This window comes from Stenella coeruleoalba (assembly GCF_951394435.1).
Source record: "Stenella coeruleoalba genome assembly, chromosome: 2".
Taxonomy (NCBI): domain Eukaryota; kingdom Metazoa; phylum Chordata; class Mammalia; order Artiodactyla; family Delphinidae; genus Stenella; species Stenella coeruleoalba.
In genome coordinates, this window is record NC_137147.1 from 67,531,846 (window position 1) to 67,553,174 (window position 21,329).

At 35.4% G+C, this 21,329-nt stretch overlaps 1 long non-coding RNA gene across 1 annotated transcript in view; it reads left to right on the forward strand.

The window, feature by feature from the left end:
- LOC307181605 overlaps positions 1-21,329 on the forward strand; it is a 343,554-nt gene that overhangs the window by 261,606 nt on the left and 60,619 nt on the right. The gene's annotated exons all lie outside the window — the stretch shown is intronic.

Below are 21,329 nucleotides of genomic sequence, written 5' to 3' on the forward strand. Positions count from 1 at the left end.
AATTTTAGAGTGAGTAATAGTGAGAAAATCCTTTTTCATACAAATAAGTGTTTGCAAATGGTAATAATTTTTAGCTGCTTACATATCTTCTCAGCTTGATCTTCAATTAAACTAATCTAGAAACTTGAAATCTGTTCAGAATGGATTTTTGATTTAAAGTTAAATTGTTAAAAATAAATATTGACATTCCTTGTTCTGAATATAAACCGATTCATAGGTTTATGAATATAAACCTGTAGGTTTATAAACCTATAAACCCTGAATATAAACCTATAAACCTATTACTCTGTGGGAGGATCATGTGGTAAGCTGATGCATCTGCACCTTTCAGAGCCCTGACCGAAACAACTTGCTTGGGTGCTCTGCAGGGGTAGAGTGGCTCTAGAGCTCTGAGGGAGACCTAAAAAGAACAAGGATGTAGAGAAGAAGGAACCCTAGTGCACTGTTGGTGGGAATGTAAATTGGTACAGCCACTGTGGAAAACAGAATGGAGGTTCCTCAAAAAACTAAAAGTAGAACTACCGTATGATCCTGCAATTCTACTTCTGGTATTTATCTGAAGAGAATGAAAACACTAATTCAAAGAGATATATGTACCCCTATGTTCATTGTAGCGCTATTTACAATAGCCAAGATATGGAAGCAACTTAAGTGCCAATCGATAGATGAATGAATAAGATGTGGTATTTATATATGCAATGGAATATTACTCAACCATAAAAAGAATGAAATCCTGCCATTTGCGACAACATGGATGGACCTAGAGGGTATTATGTTAAGTGAAATAAGTCAGAAAGAGAAAGACAAATACCATATGATTTCACACATGTGTAGAATCTAAAAACCAAAACAATGAACAAATGAAACAAAACAGAAACAGATTCGTAGATACAGAGGAGAAACTAGTGGTTGCTTGGGTGGAGGTGGATGAATTATGTGAAGGGAATTGAGGTACAAACTTCCAGCTGTGAAATAAATAAGTCACAGGGATGTAATATATACATAGGGAATATAGTCAATAATATTGTAACAACTTTGTATGGTGACAGATGTTAACTGGACTTATTGTGGTAATCACTTCATAATGTATAAAAATATCAAATCATTATATTATACACCTGAAACTAATATAATACTGTCAAGTCAAGTATAACTTAATTAAAAACAAATTAAAGCCATATGTTAAAAAAAAAAAAGAGCTAAAGACTTCAGAACAGCTCTCACTGTCTGCTTTAATGACTCCCAAGCATCAACACTGGAAGGTGACGTCCAGAGGAATGTGGGGAAAATTTTTTTTTTTTAGTGGAGGAGAGCATGCAGAAAACTAGCTGGCATGCATAGTGTCTTTGTGACCCGTGTACACTCACCTGTAAATTTTACAAAAATCAATATACATCAATCTGAATTAAGAATAAAGAAAGCAGTGCAGAGCTACAGTTCTCCCAAGTAATGACACATTTCCAATACTCAGGTATATGCAGAGTTGGGGAAAAATCTCCATTAAAAATGAGGGAGGAGCCCAAGCAAATAGGCTTGATAATCTACAGTGTATCAAAATTTGATACAGAATTCATAGTTATATGCTTGTTTTTAATGATCAATTTAAAAATAATTTTAAAATACATTTTTAGGAAACAAATTTTGAACAGCTCCTGAGTATTACCACAGAGCTTTATAATCTTCTAAGGGACAGAATTTGAGGAGTACTGATTTAAAGCATAATTTTCCTCCTGGAGAACTAAAACTGTTGAATATAGAGGTAAACACTTCATTTTACTCTAAGCAAACAGGGGTCATTTGTGCCTGTCCAACTCCTTTTTCTAAATTTTCAGAGGATCTCCTACTGCTTTTGTTGACATTAGTAATAGCCCACTGGGAAAGAAACTTTGTGGAGAGAAATGTTAAATGTTCCTGCTAGAAACTGGAAGTGGGGAAACATACAAGGGGACTATATGTGAGTAAATAAAGTACTGTTGAATGACTTAAAATACAAAGTAGCATAAATTTTTTTTTTCCATTTCTGAACTCAACCTCTACAAAGCTGTTTTGGGCTATAATAGAAAGGATTACAATAAAAATGTAATTTAATAAATTACAGTACCTCCAACTATATATGTGATAATTGAAAGTTATTGCATTCAATTAGGTGATTACTCAATCACACACATCTACATTTCTACGAATTACACTTCATTTTACTATATTATAAAAAAAAGAATCATTTTAATAGAACAACTTGAGAAAATTAACTAGAAGAATATGTCCACTTTCAGATTAGATATACCATTGTGCATTTTGGCATACATATTTAACAACTCGTCCTTAATATATTAATGTAAAAATTTTTGGCTTTCTTCAATTTAACTTCTAAGAGAAAGAAGCAAACCACACACACACACACACACACACAAAGCTATCTATAAAGGAGATGCAATAAAATAGAATAAACTGAGTTTAGACTCAGCTCTATCATCTACATCTTCTACATCTCTGCACTAGAGCTCATCTTTACATCTCTATGGTGATCTGTGTGTTGAAAATTTATGTTCAGATCAATGTTCCAAAGATATTTCAGTGTATTAACCATCCAAGATAGATTCAAGCAGGTTCACTTGTGATGTTCTTACTAAACAATTCTAGTATGTCTGTCTGTCTGTCTGTCTATCTCTCTCTCTCTCCCTCTCTTGCTATCTATCTATTCATATGTATAATTGTATAACAATACTTTTAATCTTATTTTATTTACTATATATGTGTTATTCTCTATCAGTAGAGCAGAGTTTGGCAGACTTTCTGTAAAGGTCCAGATATTTTATACTTTAGGATTTGTGATCATATTGTCGCTGTCACAGCTACTCAATTCTACCTTTGAGCTCTAAAGCAGCCGTAGCCAGTGAGTAAATTTACGGGTTGGCTGTGATCCAGTTAAACTTCATTTTTGAAAATAGGGGTGAGCAAGATTTGGTCCTTCATCCTTCTCCGTATGTGTAATTCAAATTCATCTTTTATGGATTATATGTATATATAAAATCAAATCGCACTGAGGGATATTTAGGTTTCCAATTTTTACTCTTATAAACTGCTGCAATAAATACCCTTGTGTATGTATCTTTTAACTCGTTGATTGTTTCTTTATAGTAATTCCTAGGATTTGAATTGTTGTGTCAAAGAGGATACAGATTTAAATATTTGAATCATTACATAATTGCTCACCAGAAGAGCCAGACCAGTTTATACTCATGTGCACTGGATATGAGTGCTTGTTTTCCCATATCCTCCCTGATACTGGGTCATATTTATCTTTTAAATTCTTTCTCAGCTTGGTTGGTAAAACATTGATTCCTCATAGTTCTTTGGGTTTTTCTGATTTTAACAATATGGAGTATCCTTTCAGTTTCTTATTGTTCATTTATTTATTCTTCTGTGTGTGGTCTGTTTATGTAATTTGCTTATATTTATACTGACTTGTCCTTTTTTTTTCTTATTGATTAGTAAGAACTCTTTAAATAATAAAGAAGTTAACATTTTGATCTTTATATGTATTACAAAAAAAATTCACCAGTTTGTTATTTGTTCTTAAATTTTGTATGTTTTTCCATGTAGAAGCTTTTACTTTTTAAAAGTGTTTTAATGTAGATCTTTTCTTTTATTGCTTCTGAATTTGGAGTCATGTTTACAAAGACATTTACCAATAGAAGATGTAAAACTATTTTCTTGTATTTATTTGTTGTGCTTAAAGCATTTTCCTTTTTGAATCTATAATATACTTTAAAATAGTGCTTTTAGATTTTCAGCTTATTAGTATAAATTTACATGTCCTGTTTCTTATTATTTTAAATCTCCCTTCCATAAATATGATTACATCTCTTAAAGTTATGCACTTGTTTTTTTCTCTTTTATTATTTATCCATTTCCTCAACATTTGCACATTGTCATATGTTATTTTTCTTTTCAGAAAACCAGCTCTTAACTTTATTGGTTAATTCTTCTTGGTTCCTGCTTTTAACTTATTTACTGCTTCTTGTTTTATAAATTTATCCATCCACTTTCTGCTTATTTTCTTGTACTTTTTTCCATCCTGAATTGAAAACTTTATGAAATTATTTTCAGTAGTTCTTTCCTTACAGTAAAAGAAATATTTAAGGCTATAGGTCACATCTCACTTCTTTGCATATATAAGGATACCATTAGATTCGATTTCTAAGTAACATGGAATTATTAAGCTCCCACACATTATAGTTTCACAGTTGATTTAACTCAGGTTTAACCATTAAGAGGTCATGGCTCTTTATCTTGATTCAGATAATTTGGTTCGTTGTTACACAGATGTATACATTTGTCAAAACTTTTCAACGTATATTTTTGAGAGCTGTGTATTTTACCATGTATAAAATATACTTCAATAAAATTACTACCACAAAACAAAAGTAAAATAAATGTGAAAATGTGGAGGGGGGATATTTGTGGCACAGCTTACTAGCTTCTCCAGTTCCATAGAAATGCACTGGAGGAGCAGGTGCAGGCAACTTCAAGCTTCAAGCATCTGAAAACCAGGCCCGCTGCCTTCCTTACCCACTGTATAAGCCCCGCTCTGTATACCAATGACATATACATTGGCATACATCAACCCAATCAGATAAATTTGAATAGTTCAAGGTATTCAAGCATGCATTTCCAACACAGCCAATTTGTCTTTGGAAGATTATTCCTGTGGAGTTCATGATCTCCATTCCTTCCACATGAACCACTACCAAGATTCTCCTTCTGATCCACTGATTTTATTGCTTCATCCATAGATCACTTCAGTTCTAGCAGTTATCATGGATCTCAATTATTACTGTCAAGCCTGATTATCATTTGGTGCCATATGGAAATTTTGGCCTGATTATGCATAGGAGATTGGCTGTGAAGTTTCAATACCTTTGCTTTGCTATATCTTTGCCTCCTTACTAGTCTTGAATTCTGGAAGACTAATTTTATTTCAGTGTATTAACGATACAATGTATTAACTATAAAATGTATAAAAAATTAAAATATAGGCAGCCTGATCTTTAGCAATAGCTTATTTTTGAAGATGTGTGACAGAGAAAAAGCACAAGAAAATTTTATGTTCAAACTCTTAAAAGACCACATGAAAAGGACGTTTCTGAAATAACTCGCTTGGTCACTCTGAGTTCCACATAGACATGCTGGCTGGCAGGTTCATGGCTGAGAACCTCAATCTCAGGTGCCCAATATGTTCTTATTTTGTCCATAAGCATAGGGATGCCTATCAACTTAAAAAGATACATCTTTTTTTTTAACATCTTTATTAGAGTATAATTGCTTTACAGTGATGTGTTAGTTTCTGCTTTATAACAAAGTGTATCAGCTATACATATACATATATCCCCATATCTCCTCCCTCTTGCATCTCCCTCCTACCCACCCTATCTCACCCCTCTAGGTGGTCACAAAGCACCGAGCTGATCTCCCTGTGCTATGTGGCTGCTTCCCACTAGCTATCTATTTTACATTTGGTAGTATATATAAGTCCATGCCACCCTCTCACTTCATCCCAGCTTACCCTTCCCCTTCCCTGTGTCCTCAAGTCCATTCTCTATGTCTGTGTCTTTATTCCTGTCCTACTGCTACGTTCTTCAGAACCTTTTTTTTTTTTAGATTCCATATATATGTGTTAGCATATGGTATTTGTTTTTCTCTTTCTGACTTACTTCACTCTGTATGACAGACTCTAGGCCCATCCACCTCACTACAAATAACTCAATTTCATTTCTTTTTATGGCTGAATAATATTCCATTGTATATATGTGCCACATCTTCTTTATCCATTCATCTGTCGATGGACACTTAGGTTGCTTCCATGTCCTGGCTATTGTAAATAGAGCTGCAATAAACATTGTGGGACATGACACTTTTAGAATTATGGTTTTCTCAGGGTATATGTCCAGCAGTGGGATTGCTGGGTCGTATGGTAGCTCTATTTTTAGTTTTTTAAGGAACCTCCATTCTGTTCTCCATAGTGGCTGTATCAATTTACATTCCCACCAACAGTGCAAGAGGGTTCCCTTTTCTCCACACCCTCTCCAGCGTATATTGTTTATAGATTTTTTTTGATGATGGCCGTTTTGACTGGTGTGATACCTCATTGTAGTTTTGATTTGCATTTCTCTAATGATTAGTGATGTTGAGCGTCCTTTCATGTGTTTGTTGGCAATCTGTATATCTTTGGAGAAATGTCTATTTAGGTCTTCTGCCCAGTTTTGGATTGGGTTGTTTGGTTTTTTGATATTGAGCTGCATGAGCTGCTTGTAAATTTTGGAGATTAATCCTTTGTCAGTTACTTCATTTGCAAATATTTCCTCCCATTCTGAGGGTTGTCATTTCATCTTGTTTATGGTTTCCCTTGCTGTGCAAAAGCTTTGAAGTTTCATTAGGTCCCATTTGTTTATTTTTGTTTTTATTTCCATTTCTCTAGGAGGTGGGTCAAAAAGGATCTTGCTGTGATTTATGTCAGAGAGTGTTCTGCCTATGTTTTCCTCTAAGAGTTTTATAGTGTCTGGCCTTACATTTAGGTCTCTAATCCATTTTGAGCTTATTTTTGTGTATGGTGTTAGGGAGTGTTCTAATTTCATTCTTTTACATGTAGCTGTGCAGTTATCCCAGCACCACTTATTGAAGCGGCTGTCTTTTCTCCATTGTATATTCTTGCCTCCTTTATCGAAGATAAGGTGACCATATGTATGTGGGTTTGTCTCTGGGCTTTCTATCCTGTTCTATTCATCTATATTTCTGTTTGTGCCAGTACCATACTGTCTTCATGACTCTAGCTTTGTAGTATAGTTTGAAGTCCAGGAGCCTGATTCCTCCAGCTCCGTTTTTCTTTCTCAAGATTGCATTGACTATTCGGGGTCTTTTGTGTTTCCATACAAATTGTGAAACTTTTTGTTCTAGTTCTGTGAAAAATGCCATTGGTAGTTTGATAGAGATTGCACTGAATCTGTAGATTGCTTTGGGTAGTATAGTCATTTTCATCATGTTGATTCTTCCAATCCAAGAACATGGGATATCTCTCCATCTGTTTGTATCATCTTTAATTTCTTTCATCACTGTCTTATAGTTTTCTTCTTACAGGTCTTTTGTCTCCTTAGGTAGGTTTACTCCTAGGTATTTTATGCTTTTTGTTGCAGTGGTAAATGGGAGTGTTTCCTAAATTTCTCTTTCAGATTTTTCATCATTAGTGTATAGGAATGCAAAAGATTTCTTTGCATTAATTTTGTATCCTGCTACTTTACCAAATTCATTGATTAGCTCTAGTAGTTTTCTGGTAGCATCTTTAGGATTCTCTATGTAAAGTAAGATGTCATCTGCAAACAGTGACAGCTTTACTTCTTCTTTTCCGATTTCAGTTCCTTTTATTGTTTTTTTCTTCTCTAATTGCTGTGGCTAAAACTTCCAAAAATATGTTGAGTAATAGTGGTGAGAGTGGACAAGCTTGTCTTTTTCCTGATCTTAGGGGAAATGGTTTCAGTTTTTCACCATTGAGGACGATGTTGGCTGTGGGTTTGTCATATATGGCCTTTATTATGTTGAGGTAAGTTCCCTCTATGTCTACTTTCTGGAGGGTTTTTATCATAAATGGGTGTTGAATTTTGTTGAAAGCTTTTTCTGCGTCTATTGATAATATCGTTTTTCTCCTTTAGTTTGTTAATATGGTTTATCATATTGATGGATATGCATATATTGAGGAATCCTTGCATTCCTGGGATAAACCCCACTTGATCATGGTGTATGATCCTTTTAATGTGCTGTTTTATTCTATTTGCTAGTATTTTGCTGAGGATTTTTGCATCTATGTTTATCAGTGATATTGCCCTGTAGTTTTCCTTCTTTGTGACTTCTTTGTCTGGTTTTGGTATCAGGGTGATGGTGGCCTCGCAAAATGAGTTTGAGAGTGTTCCTCCCTTTGCTATATTTTGAAAGAGTTTGAGAAGGATAGGTGTTAGCTCTTCTCTAAGTGTTTGATAGAATTTGCCTGTGAAGCCATCGGGTCCTGGGCTTTTGCTTGTTGGAAGATTTTTAATCACAGTCTCAATTTCAGTGCTTGTGATTGGTCTGTTTATATTTTCTGTTTGTTCCGTGTTCAGTCTCAGAAGATTGTGCTTTTCTAAGAATTTGTCCATTTCTTCCAGGTTGTCCATTTTATTGGCATATAATTGCTTGTAGTAATCTCTCATGGTCCTTTGTATTTCTGCAGTGTCAGTTATTTTCCTTTTTCATTTCTAATTCTACAGGGTTGAGTCTTCTCCCTTTTTTTCTTGATGAGTCTGGCTAATGGTTTATCAATTTTATTTATCTTCTCAAAGAACCAGCTTTTAGTTTTATTGATCTTTGCTATCTTTTACTTCATTTATTTTTCATTGATTTCTGAACTGATCTTTATGATTTGTTCCTTCTGCTAACTTTGGTGGGGTTTTGTTCTTCTTTTCTAATGGCTTTAGTTGTAAGGTTCTTAATTTGAGATGTTTCTTGTTTCTTGAGGTAGGAGTGTGTTGCTATAAACTTCCCTCTTAGAACTGCTTCTGTTGCATCCCATAGGTTTTGGGTCATCGTGTTTTCATTGTCATTTGTTTCTAGGTATTTTTTGATTTCCACTTTTATTTCTTCAGTGATCTCTTGGTTATTTAGTAGTGTATTGTTTAGCCTCCATGTGTTTGTATTTTTTACAGATTTTTTCCTGTAATTGATATCTAGTCTCATAGCATTGTGCTTGGAAAAGATACTTGATACTATTTCATTTGCTTAAATTTACCAAGGCTTGAATTGTGACCCATGATATGATCTATCCTGGAGAATGTTCCATGAGCACTTGAGAAGAAAGTGTATTGTGTTGTTTTTGTATGGAATGTCCTATAAATATCAATTAAGTCCTTCTTCTTTGATGTATCATTTAGGGCTTTTGTTTCCTCATTTATTTTCATTTTGGATGATTGGTCCATTGGTGAAAGTGGGATGTTAAAGTTCTCTACTATGACTGTATTACTGTCAATTTCCCATTTTATGGCTGTTAGTATTTGCCTTATGTATTGAGGTGCTCCTATGTTGGGTGCATAAATATTTGTAATTGTTATATCTTCTTCTTGGATTGATCCCTTGATCATTATGTAGTGTCCTTCTTTGTCTCTTGTAATAGTCTTCATTTTAAAGTCTATTTTGTCTGATATGAGAATTGCTACTCCAACTTTCTTTTGATTTCCATTTTCATGGAATATCTTTTTCCATCCCCTCACTTTCAGTCTGTTTTTGTCCCTAGGTCTGAAGTGGGTCTCTTGTAGACAACATCTCTGCATGTCTTGTTTTTGTATCCTTTCAGCCAGTCTATGTCTTTTGGTGGGAGCATTTAATCCATTTACATTTAAGGTAATTATCAATATGTGTATTCCTATTAGCATTTTCTTAATTGTTTTGGGTTTGTTATTGTAGGTCTTTTCCTTCTCTTGTGTTTACTGCCTGGAGAAGTTCCTTTAGCATTTGTTGTACCAATGGTTTGGTGGTGCTGAATTCTCTTAGCCTTTGCTTGTCTGTAAAGATTTTAATTTCTCTGTCAAATCTGAATGAGATCCTTGCTGGGTAGAGTAATCTTGGTTGTAGGTTTTTCCCTTCATCACTTTAAATAAGTCTTGCCACTCCCTTCTGCCTTGCAGAGTTTCTGCTGAAATATCAGCTCTTAACCTTATGGGGATTCCCTTGTGTGTTATTTGCTGTTTTTCCCTTGCTTATTTTAATAACTTTTCTTTGTATTTAATTTTTGGTAGTTTAATTAATGTGTATCTTTGCGTGTTTCTCCTTGGATTTATCTTGTATGGGACTCTCTGCGCTTCCTGGACTTGATTGACTATTTCCTTTCCTATATTAGGGAAGTTTTCAACTGTAATCTCTTCAAATGTTTTCTCAGTCCCTTTCTTTTTCTCTTTTGATTCTGGGACCCCTGTAATTCGAATGTTGGTGCATTTGATGTTGTTCCAGATTTCTCTAAGACTGTCCTCAATTGTTTTCATTCTGTTTTCTTTATTCTGCCCTGCAGTAGTTATGTCCACTCTTTTATCTGCCAGGTCACTTATCTGTTCTTCTGCCTCAGTTATTCTGCTATTGATTCCTTCTAGAGGATTTTTAATTTCATTTATTGTGTTGTTCATCATTGTTTGTTTGCTCTTTAGTTCTTCTAGGTCCTTGTTAAACATTTCTTTTATTTTCTCCATTCTATTTCCAAGATTTTGGATCGTCTTTACTATCATTACTCTTAATTTTTTTTTCAGGTAGACTGCCTACTTCGTCTTCATTTGTTTGGTCTGGTGGGTTTTCACCTTGCTTGGATAGTGACCTGTGCTTGCACACAGGCTTCTTGGTGGCTGCAGCAGCAGCTTCAGCATCTCATGCCCGTCTCTGGGGTTCGTGCTGATAGCAGCGTCTTGCACCCATCTCTGGAGCTCGTTTAAGCAGTGTTCTGAATCCCCTCGCCTTGCGCACCCCGAAACAATGGTCTCCTGCCTCTTAGGCAGTTCCAGACTTTTTTCCGGACTCCCTCCCGGCTAGCTGTGGCACACTAGCCCCCTTCAGGCTGTGTTCATGCAGCCAACCCCAGTCCTCTCCCTGGGATCTGACCTTCAAAGCCCGAGCCTCAGCTCCCAACCCTCACCTGCCCCGGTGGATGAGCAGACAAGCGTCTCAGGCTGGTGAGTGCTGGTCGGCACTGATCATCTGTGCGGGAATCTCTCCGCTTTGCCCTCTGCATTGCTATTGCTGTGCTCTCCTCCTTGGCTCTGAAGCTTCCCCCGCCCGCATTGCCCATCTTCGCCAGTGAAGGGGCTTCCTACTGTGTTGAAGCTTTTTCTCCTTCACAGCTTCCTCCCAGAGGTGCAGGTCCCATCCCTCTTAATTTTTCTCTGTTTTTTCTTTTGTCCTACCCAGGTACGTGGGGAGTTTCTTGCCTTTTGGGAGGTCTGAGGTCTTCTGCCAGCGTTCAGTAGGTGTTCGGTAGGAGTTGTTCCACATGTAGATGTATTTCTGATGTATTTGTGGGGAGGAAGGTATCTCCACATCTTACTCCTCTGCCATCTTGAAGGTTCTCCCCGCAAAAATACATCTTAATTTAGAGGTGCAGCACAGTCTCCAGATCTTAATGCTTGGGTTTGTATCCTAGTTCTGTTAGTTACCCATTATGTGATCTCAGGTAACTCTTTTAGCCTTTCTACGCTTCAGTTTGCTTATCTATAGAGTGGGAACAGTACTACTACTTACCTAATTGGGCTGCTGTGAAAATCAAATGAATTGATTCTTAGAATAGTGCTTAGTGTATAGTTAGTGCTAAATGTGTGTTTTAATATAAATTGTAATTAACATTATCCACCATCCCTATAAAGCAATCCATTGGGTTATTATCTTGGTTGGGCTCCTTGTCTTTGCATTCTCAATACATGAATACCATAGATATGTTTTCCTGTAGTTTCATGAAAAATTGCTGTTTTTGATGTATTATACTCAATTCTTATGGACATAGAAATTACACTTGTAAGTTGTCTCTTGTTTTATTCAGTAACTATGTTTTAGTTCAATTGCTCTGATTGTTTTTTGTGACCCTTGCCTGTAATATAATTGTTGTTGTTACCCTCATCATCCTCCATCACCCTTCACTTCTGATTCCAATGTTCTACCACACTAAACATGCCTTTCTGGTGGGGGCTCCCAATCAGAGTACACTCCCTTACCACAAGCTAAGCTTATCATAGTACTTCATCATTCTGGCCACAGTGACTGCTCTAGGCATGGATTCCCAAGTTGGACCAATTATAATTCTTCCTTGGGATTTTTAACATGATAGAAAGGAGGCTCCTTGGTGTTTTGTGTTGTAAAACTGAAAGTGTTGGAGTTGAGAGTAACCAGCAACTACGCTCCCTGCTATGAGGATAAAACTCATATGCAGCAAGAGAGAATGAGGCTAAGACATTCTTATAAGCAGAGAAACTCCATGGTGAGATTCCTGTTGCTTTTCCAAATCCTTCATTTCAGTTATTATTACTAAGACCAGTTATAGTCTTGCATTTTCTGTTTGTGTAAGCGCCTCTAAATTCCATACCCCTCTCCTCTTTTTTGTCTTTATTTTTGTTTAAGCTAATTCATATTGGATTTTCCTCACAGCACAGTGTCCTAACTTATAGAATACCTCTCTTTCAAGCAGCCAATTCTTTTATATGTTCGGAAATTTTAAAATGCCTATTCATATTTACAAATAACTGGTTAGAAGTCATTTTCACTAGTTCCATGAGGACATGGACCACGTCTGTCTTAATAATCACTACATCCCCAATGTTTAACATGGTGTCTTATGCTGTAAGATAGTAAGGTGGTTGGGATTCTCCTCCAATGAACCAGACAGAAGGTAGTTGCCCTAAAGCATGGGCTGACGGGTTACCAGATTGTTTTAAGGGTGTACTAAAGAGGACCAAGGGAGACCTCCCATCAAGTGTGCTAGACGGAAGGGGGCTGTAGGGCTCTAGCAGGTAGAAGTTCCTGTCCATTCACTTCTAACCTATTGAAAGGACCCCTCTGTAATTATCTGTGGTAGAAGTGATACACATATTTAGCAACTGGCTTTCAGCATTGGTTGAGCTACCTCACTGGGAAATTTGGAGACACATAGATGCAACTTAGATTTAGATTAACATATTGCTTCCAAAAAAATCAATAAATATAATTTAGATAGGTTATCAAGTATTAATGTAATATTTCTGGTTGTAAGAAATTTAAATATACTAGTCTTCCCCATTCTGTACATTTTCATTTATCATGATTTATTATGATTGTAGTGTACATTTATAGCTGTTTTGTTTTTAATCAACAATCTATAAAACTCTGAATTCTTCTAAATTGAGTCATTGAAGCATTAAATAGGAGCTAGCTAAAGGAAATGACACATGTAAGATATTTTTGTACATATATATGCTAAAATTCACCTTTTTCTTTTTTCAGTAGATAAATAAATGCACAAAATGTTTTTATTTAGAAAAATGAAAATTGAATGTGCTCTCAAATTCCTGGTATTGGACCATATTTTTAAAGCAAGATTCATTATAATCTTGTTGGATATTAAATCATCAAATCGGATCCATTTCAAAGATTATTTCTTAATTCTGGATAATGAAGTCATTTTTTTTTTCCCCAAGGAAAGCAATCAAAATAAGAGACACTCCCCTTTCCATGATGCTGCAGAACTGAACCTGTTACTAACTGCATCTCAGGCACTCTGCAGCTAAGCCAAGAAAATGTGCACAAGCAGTTGAGTGACTTGACATTGAAAAGCAAGGTTTCCAGTCAGATCCTAATGAGAAGAGAATTTTAAGGGAAAATAAAAAGAGAAAATCCTAAAGAGACTTGACTGTACTTGCAGACAATTAGGAGGAAAATCCAAGGTTTTGTGTTAGGATGATTATAGGTATTCCTGGCATAAAATATGATTGTACCAGTTGTTGCAGACAACCACCTAGCAATTCTCATCCCTGACTGATACCAAAATGCAAATGAAAGGAGCCTTCTCTGGAAGTTATGGATACCGGCATTTCTTCTCTCAATTCTTTCTCTTTTAGTCTCAAACTTCAATTCAAACACCATTATGCTTTCTTTCTCTACCCAGCCTTTCTGCTTTCCTGCTATCAACTGTAGCTTCTTGTATATTAGCAGCTTTGGGAACGTACTAAAGCTATCTTCTGATTATACTCAAAGGGGAAGTCAAACTATACTGAATGATGACTTGAAAGTATAAAAAGCTTATATAGAAATGAGCTCTTCCAAGAAGTTAAACTGAGTCTTCTTAAATCAGCCTTGACAGACTTAAGAAGTTAGGCTTTTCCAAAAAATCATAAGGGTCATTATCCCGATGTTCTGTGAAAGACAGACATGTACTGTGTCTGATTAAACACAAACTCCTGGGCCCTCAGCTGGGCCTGTAGCATAAAAGGGAGTTGAACAATAGCTTATGAATTCATTAGAAATGACAGCAATGTTTCTATCAAACATCTCATCTGTTGTATTTATGAGCCACATCAGTAGAATGAAAACTTTCACCACTTTGTGTACAAAACTTAGGAAAGCAACATACAGCAGCAATTCATAACATGTACACACTCATCATCTGGTTTGTAAACCATTAGGTTTGGGCCTGAATACACTGTTTGACAGATGCTTTCAGCCTCTTAGGCTTTAAACAGTTTTCACTTGCCAAAATTCTCACTTCATTATTATGAACATAACATGAGGTGGCAGCAGCTGCTTCAGGTAAGCTAGCGATTCTCATCCACACCTAACAGTGAATCTTAAATTAAGAGTTACCTTCTCAGAAAGTTAGGAAAATTTAGATTGGTGCTTTGAAGTCCTTTTCTGGTTTCAATTTCAAATACTTTTCAAACACAATTCTTAAATTTTCAAACAATGCAACCACGGAAATACCCAAACTCGAGCAACTTACAGGTTATTTCTTTTGCTTCCCTATTGTACAAAATCCAAAATTTATGTCCAGAAAAATCTATTTAACTCTGATGGTATGTCTGAGGTGAAGGGCAAAGCCAGGAAAACCAAGGGCCTGAAGCCTGTGGCAAGAGGCACACATTACCATGAAGAAAGAGTATAAATCTACCTAGAAATCTAGCATGCTGGGCAGCCTAGGGAAGATGAGAAAAAAGGTGTCTTCTCACATGTTGCCTTTCCCTGAGACCAGAGTGCTGCAGAAAATTTGGTTCAGGAAAATGGGTGAAGCATCCACTTTTCTTTTTCTGTCTTTTTGTTAACATGTTTTTATAACTGGCCTTGAAGAAAGATAGCTGATCATGGTCCGCTAAAAGCAAAAAATAAGAGAAAAATATCAAAAGCATATGCTGAAGAAGATAGGTAGACAATTAGAACAGGGATTTGTAATTGTCAGTTATAAAAGATGCATGGTAGGATCTGATAGTGGTAGGCTTCTCAGTTAGACAAGACATATGTTTTCCCCATGTTTAGTTTCTTTCCTGACACACTTTGTCTCTTTTTTTATAGAGCATGTAGCTAATTTCATCTGCTAACACGTTAGTGTTTAATTGAGTTTATGGTAGTTACAACACTTTATCTCTGAGAATGACTTCATGGGGCTTTATCATAGTGGCATGTACTCCCGTGGAGCCAGCCCGTTCGTTCGTGCCACCCTCCCTTCCTGCCACTCGCCAGCCACACACACTTGCATACTCATGAATGCTACATTTTCCTCATTTAATTGAATCCCTTTTTTCTGTTTGTATGTTTGTTTGTTTTTTCTTTCCACCTGTAATTTTGGTGAAGGAGTTACAGGTGTGGCAGTAGGTAAATGAATCACTGAAAGCAATGGCAACCTTAGGTCTTAAATATATGAAAAACCACAAAGCTGAAGTTCCTTTCAACCATATCTCTCTACACCATGCTTTCAAACACAAGAAAAATGCTCATTTTTCTTACAGGTTTATGTGTTTTAGATTTCCCCAGTGTTATTAATCTGCCAATTCCAGTTCAAGAACTAACTCCAATTGTACACATTCTTTTTCTAATCTCTTATTGTTCCTCACCTGTTCATGTGCAATTTTTTCATGCCTGGTTATTTGTAGAATACAGATAGAAAACAGTAGAATACAGTGCTCTCTTGTTCCTAAACATAGATAACCAAGTCCCAAGACATTAGAAAATAGAGAGAAAAACAAATGCTTTGCGGGATATGTATTCGGATGCGAAAGATGTATTGCAATAGTATATGTTTTTACTCTATAGACCATTTGGTTAGAGTCTTGTGTTAACTTAATGAGCATATGTTTTATTTCATATTTCTGTAATGAACATGTGAATAAGTACATTTGCAATGTGCAGGTAGTGAACCTATAAGTTCTATCTCTTTGTGTTCATCTGTATTTATCAGTGGGAAATGGTCACATAAGCAGCACCATGAACAAGTGGTTACAGTCTAATTTTTCATAATCATTCTTCTTCTTGCCCATGTCTTTCATTATACAGACAGTTTATCAACTAGACCAGAACATTCACATTTTTTCAGTAATGGGCCATTCAATCAGATATTATATGTACTCAGATTGTAGGGACTTTTAAAATTAAAAAAAATATAAACTATAGCCTATATATATTAAAATATTCAGTTTGAAAGTCATAAAAGAGCAATTTTAATCAACTTATTTATGTGAAAAGCTTACCATTAACAGCATATTGCTAGTCATTGATCATTTTTTTAGCAAATCAGTAAAAATACTGCTACTTAGTACATTGAGTTAATTTTAAGACCAGAAGGATATTTTTTACTTAAGACACGTAACAAAGATGTGGTATATATATACAATGAAATATTATCAGCCATAAAAAAAGAATGAAATAATGCCATTTGCAGCAACATGCATGGACCTAGAGATTATCATACTAAGTGTAGTAAGTCAAAGACAAATATCATATGATGTCACTTATATGTGGACTCTAAAAAAATGATACAAATGAACTTATTTACAAAATGGCAATAAACTTATAGACATTGAAAACAATCTTATGGTTATCAAAGGGGGAAGGGGGAGTATAAATTAGGAGTTTGGGATTAACAGATGCACACTACTATATATAAAATAGGTAAACAACAAGGACCTACTGTATAGCACAGGGAACTATATTCAATATCATAATAACCTATAATGGAAAAGAACCTGAAAAAGAATATTTGTTTATTTATTTATTTATTTATTTATAAAAGTAAATCGTTTTGCTGTACACCTGAAACTAACACAACATTGTAAATCAACTATACTTCAATAAAAGAAAGACACATAACAATTCTGATTCCAAAATTGCATCATTGGTGGTAGCTTTCACTTTTGAATTTGTGGTTTCATGAAAGAGAATACATTTTCACAGAGTCAAGTAAAATCAAATAAAAGCCAAAGTTTTGCTACAGGGCCACAAAGGACAGTTCTGAGATTTATATATTCATTTCCAAATTTCAGGGAAACTATATTTTCTGTAATTTTCCCTCAGCTCAGGAAGTTCCATATCCATATTAGCAGCTGGTTTATATTTCACTGGGAAGTTTTTCCTCCATGCACCTCCACTGCAGAAACCTAAATCATGATAAATATTTATCAATCTATAAATTACTTCCGCCACTGTGGCTTCCGTTGACCTCATGGAAGTTCAGCTGTACAAGTGATTTCTCTCCCCTAGTGGTGGGAAGAGAATTACTTCCTACAGAGCTTGGGGCAAGATTTAGGAGTCACAGTGTCTGATATCTGCAGTAGAGATTCATAGGGCCGTGGGAAAAAGGGAAGATAGGACCTGGAATTGATGTCCAGGTCAAAGCCTAAAGACTTGTTCCAAATAGATTCTTAATACAGATAGTGAAAGAAGCCCTGGAGGCGGGGGGGGGGGGGGGATGCAGGAAAGGGAGGAAGAACAAGAGCAGCATCTTCCCTAGGCTGCCCAACATGGGTGATATCACATGTTAATTCCAGAGACAAGGTACCAACACTTGTGGGAGGCTTTTAGTATATTACTACATACACCTATATTTGTGTTTACTAGTTAAGTTCATTAAGAGGTCAAGATTCTACTTGCCCTTTGCTTAGTCTAGGCAGTTTGAGTTTCTTCTAAAAATCCCCCAAATTGGCAGAGGTTAATGGCACAGTCATAAGGAGATAGGCCCTCATAATCCATTCTTCTGATCACATTACCTAATAACCCTTAAACCAAAATTCACAGTATATGTTTTCTGTGGTACAAGGGACACTGGGAACATCAACTTCCATTTAAAAAGAGATTTTTATTCAATTATAGTTGACCTACAATACTATTATTACAATACTACAATACTATTATTAGTTTCAGGTGTACAGCATAGTGATCTTTTTATACATTAAAAATATATACAATATATATTATACATATAAAATAAATGTATATAATAAATGAAATATGTAAAATAAAAAAATATTTTAAAGAATACGTAAAAATATACGTAGTTTTCTTTACATTATGAAATAATTACCATGATAAATCTAGTTACCCTCTGTCACCAAAGTTATTACAGTATTTTAAAACTGTATCCCCTATGCTGTACATTACGTTCCCATGACATATTTATTTTTATCTAAAATTTTGTACCTCTTAATCCCCTTCATCTGTTTTGCCTGTCCCCCATCTCCATCCCCTCTGACAAATGGCAGTTTTCCTATGAGTCTCTTTCTGTTTTGTTTGTTTTTTTAGATTCCACAAATAGGTGAAATCATATGGTTTTTGTTTTTTCTCTCTCTGACTTATTTCACTTAGCATAATACCTCTCGATTCATCCATGTGTTGCAAGTCACAAGATTTCATTCCTTTTTAATGGCTAATACTCCATTTTATATATATATATATATATATATATATATATATATATATATATATACGCACACACACGCACACACACACGCATACATACATACACCACATCTTTGTTCATCTATCGATGGACACTTTGGACACTTAGGGTGCTTTTGTATCTTGGCTATTGTAAAAAATGCTGCAGTGAACATAGGGATGCATATATCTCTTCAAATTAGTGGTTTTGTCTTCTTTGGAAAAATATCCAGAAGTGGGATTGCTGTATATTAATTTTGTAATTTATGACTTTATTAAATTCATTTATTAGTTCTAATGGTTTTTTGGTGGAGTTTTTAGTGTTTCCTATATATAAGGGCATGTCATCTGCAAACAGTGACAGTTTTGCTTCTTCCTTTCCAATTTGGATGCCTTTTCTCTTTTTTACCTAGTTGCTGTGACCAGAACTTTCAATACTATATTCAGTAAAAGTGGTGAGAGTGGGCATCCTTGTTTTATGCCTGATCCTTGAGGAAATGCTTTCAGCTTTTCACGATTGAGTATGATGTTACCTGTGGGTTTGTCATATATGGTTTTTATTATGTTGAGGTATGTTCCCTCTATACCCACTTTGTTGAGAGTTTTTATCGTAAATGGATGTTGAATTTTGTCAAAAGCATTTTCTGCATCTATTGAGATGATCATATGATTTTTATTCTTCAGTTTGTTAATATGGTGTATCTTGTTAATTGATTTGTGGATGTTGAACCACCCTTGCATCTCTGGAATAAATCTCACTTGATTATGGTGTGTTGTTGAATTCAGTTTGCTGATATTTCATTAAGGGTTTTTGCATGTATGTTCATCAGGGATATTGGCCTGTCATTTTCTTTTTCTGTGGTGTCTTTTTCTGGTTTTGGTATCAGGGTTATGCTGGCCTCATAAAATGAGTTTGGAAGCATACCTTCCTCTTCAATTTTTGGAGTTATTTGAGAAGAATAGGTATTGACTCTTCTTTAATTGTTTGGTAGAGTTCGCCTATCTAGTCTTGGCTTTTGTTTGTTGGGTGTTTTTTAAATTACTGATTCAGTGTTACTGTTAGTAATCGGTCTATTCTGATTTTTCCTTTCTTCATGATTCAGTTTTGGAAGATTATATTTCTAGGAATTTATTTCTTCTAAGTTGTCTAGTTTGAACTTCCATTTTGAACTGAATAAATTGCTAAAACTTTTTCTTCTCTTTCATTTTTCTGCCTAATCTGAGATAACCGACCTCAGTGTTTGCAAGCTTATATTAAATTTCTTAATATAAGCAGGGAGTTAAGACCTCTGGTTTGTGCATGCTAATTGTATTAGTCTAATATTTTTAGTTTTCTTAATTGGGTTTGATTTCAATTTAGTTTTGTTGTCCTAAAATTCGTGGGTCTCAGGTAGATTTTACTTGGCACTTAGACTAAATGTGAATTTTCTTTAGAGTTAGTTAGAAAGGTAGTGCTTAAAAAGCCATTTGAAATGGACAAAACTACTTAATACTGCTAGAATGTAAAGCCACAAAAGAAAGGATTTCAAGTAACATCTTGCCTTAGAAAGTTATTAAATTATGTGAGTGTTGAGGATACTAATGTTTTAGATCAATATAGGTAGGTAGTACTTAAGAAATTAAAATTTTTTTCTATTTATTCTTGAGTTGGTGATTTTCAGGGAACTTTTCTGCTCTGTAGATTCAGGCTTTATTAATTTTAAAATTTCTATTATTTGCTTCTACCCTATTTATTTTTCTTTCTTCCTTATTCTTGGTCTCTATCATTCTGTTATTTATTATATACAGAGTGGATGATTAGAATTTTTCTTCCATAGAACCTCTTATCTAAAATTATTTTTATTTTTTTATCCTTCACCTTTAGATAAATTCTGAAATTTGTCTTCTATTTCGCTAAAGTGAATTTTCTGCAATATCCAATCTGCTGTTTATTGCCCCTCCTCAGGTTTTAGTTGAACAATTTTATTTTTTACCTTCATGAAATCTGACATTTCTTAACTTCTTCCTTTTGATATTTGACATATATTTTTGAGAACTCAAATTAGACATTTTATAAAATGTGCTCTTTTTCTTGCAATAAATCTATTTTAAGGAAGGCATTTCCTCTGCTTCCTCCAGATGGTCTCTCTCCTTTTGACTTACAGTATCTTTTACATGTCTTTCTGAGGAAGCCCTACTTTGCCAACTCTTGGTTTTGGGGGGCCATCTGTTCTAGACTAAAGCTCATCCACACATATTTTCTGTTTGGTGCAGCTGCCTGCTCCATATCCTGCCCTCATTTCTCAATTATAGGGTATTAGTATATTATTTTAGGGCCTCCTGTACCTGTCTCCCAGGTAATTCACAGTATAGAATAGTCACCAGTTGGCCTTCTGTACCACCTTCAATACAAAAGAAATTCCAAGTGTCTGGCTTATGAGTGGTATTTTCCCCTCATTTCCAGCACAGGTACTGGCATATTAGTTTCATGCTCTTTAGCCTTTTTCATGGCAATTGGGAGTGAGGTGAGTTAAATATCTACATTCATAGTTTTCTTTTTCTCTTAAAAACATGGTTTTTAGGTTCCACGAAGTACCATCTCCAGTTATAGGCACTACTGAGAGCCCAATGAGAGTCTGGTCCCTCAAATCTTTTCCTTATTACTGTTCTTTTCCCTATCCTCCTTCTGGTTTTGAGCTCTCCAAGAGTGCATGGGAACCATGGCATTCCCATGCTGAGGTTCCCCTTCCTATATACATTCTCTAAATTCCTTCCTAGCAGCACTAGCACCCTCTTCTGCCTTCAGTCTTCATCTCCTCCTGGAGGTGCTCAGGGTTAAGATTATATTGCTGCATTATTGTGGAGAGAATGGAACATCAGGATGTCAGACCGCATGTAGCATGAGTTAGAAG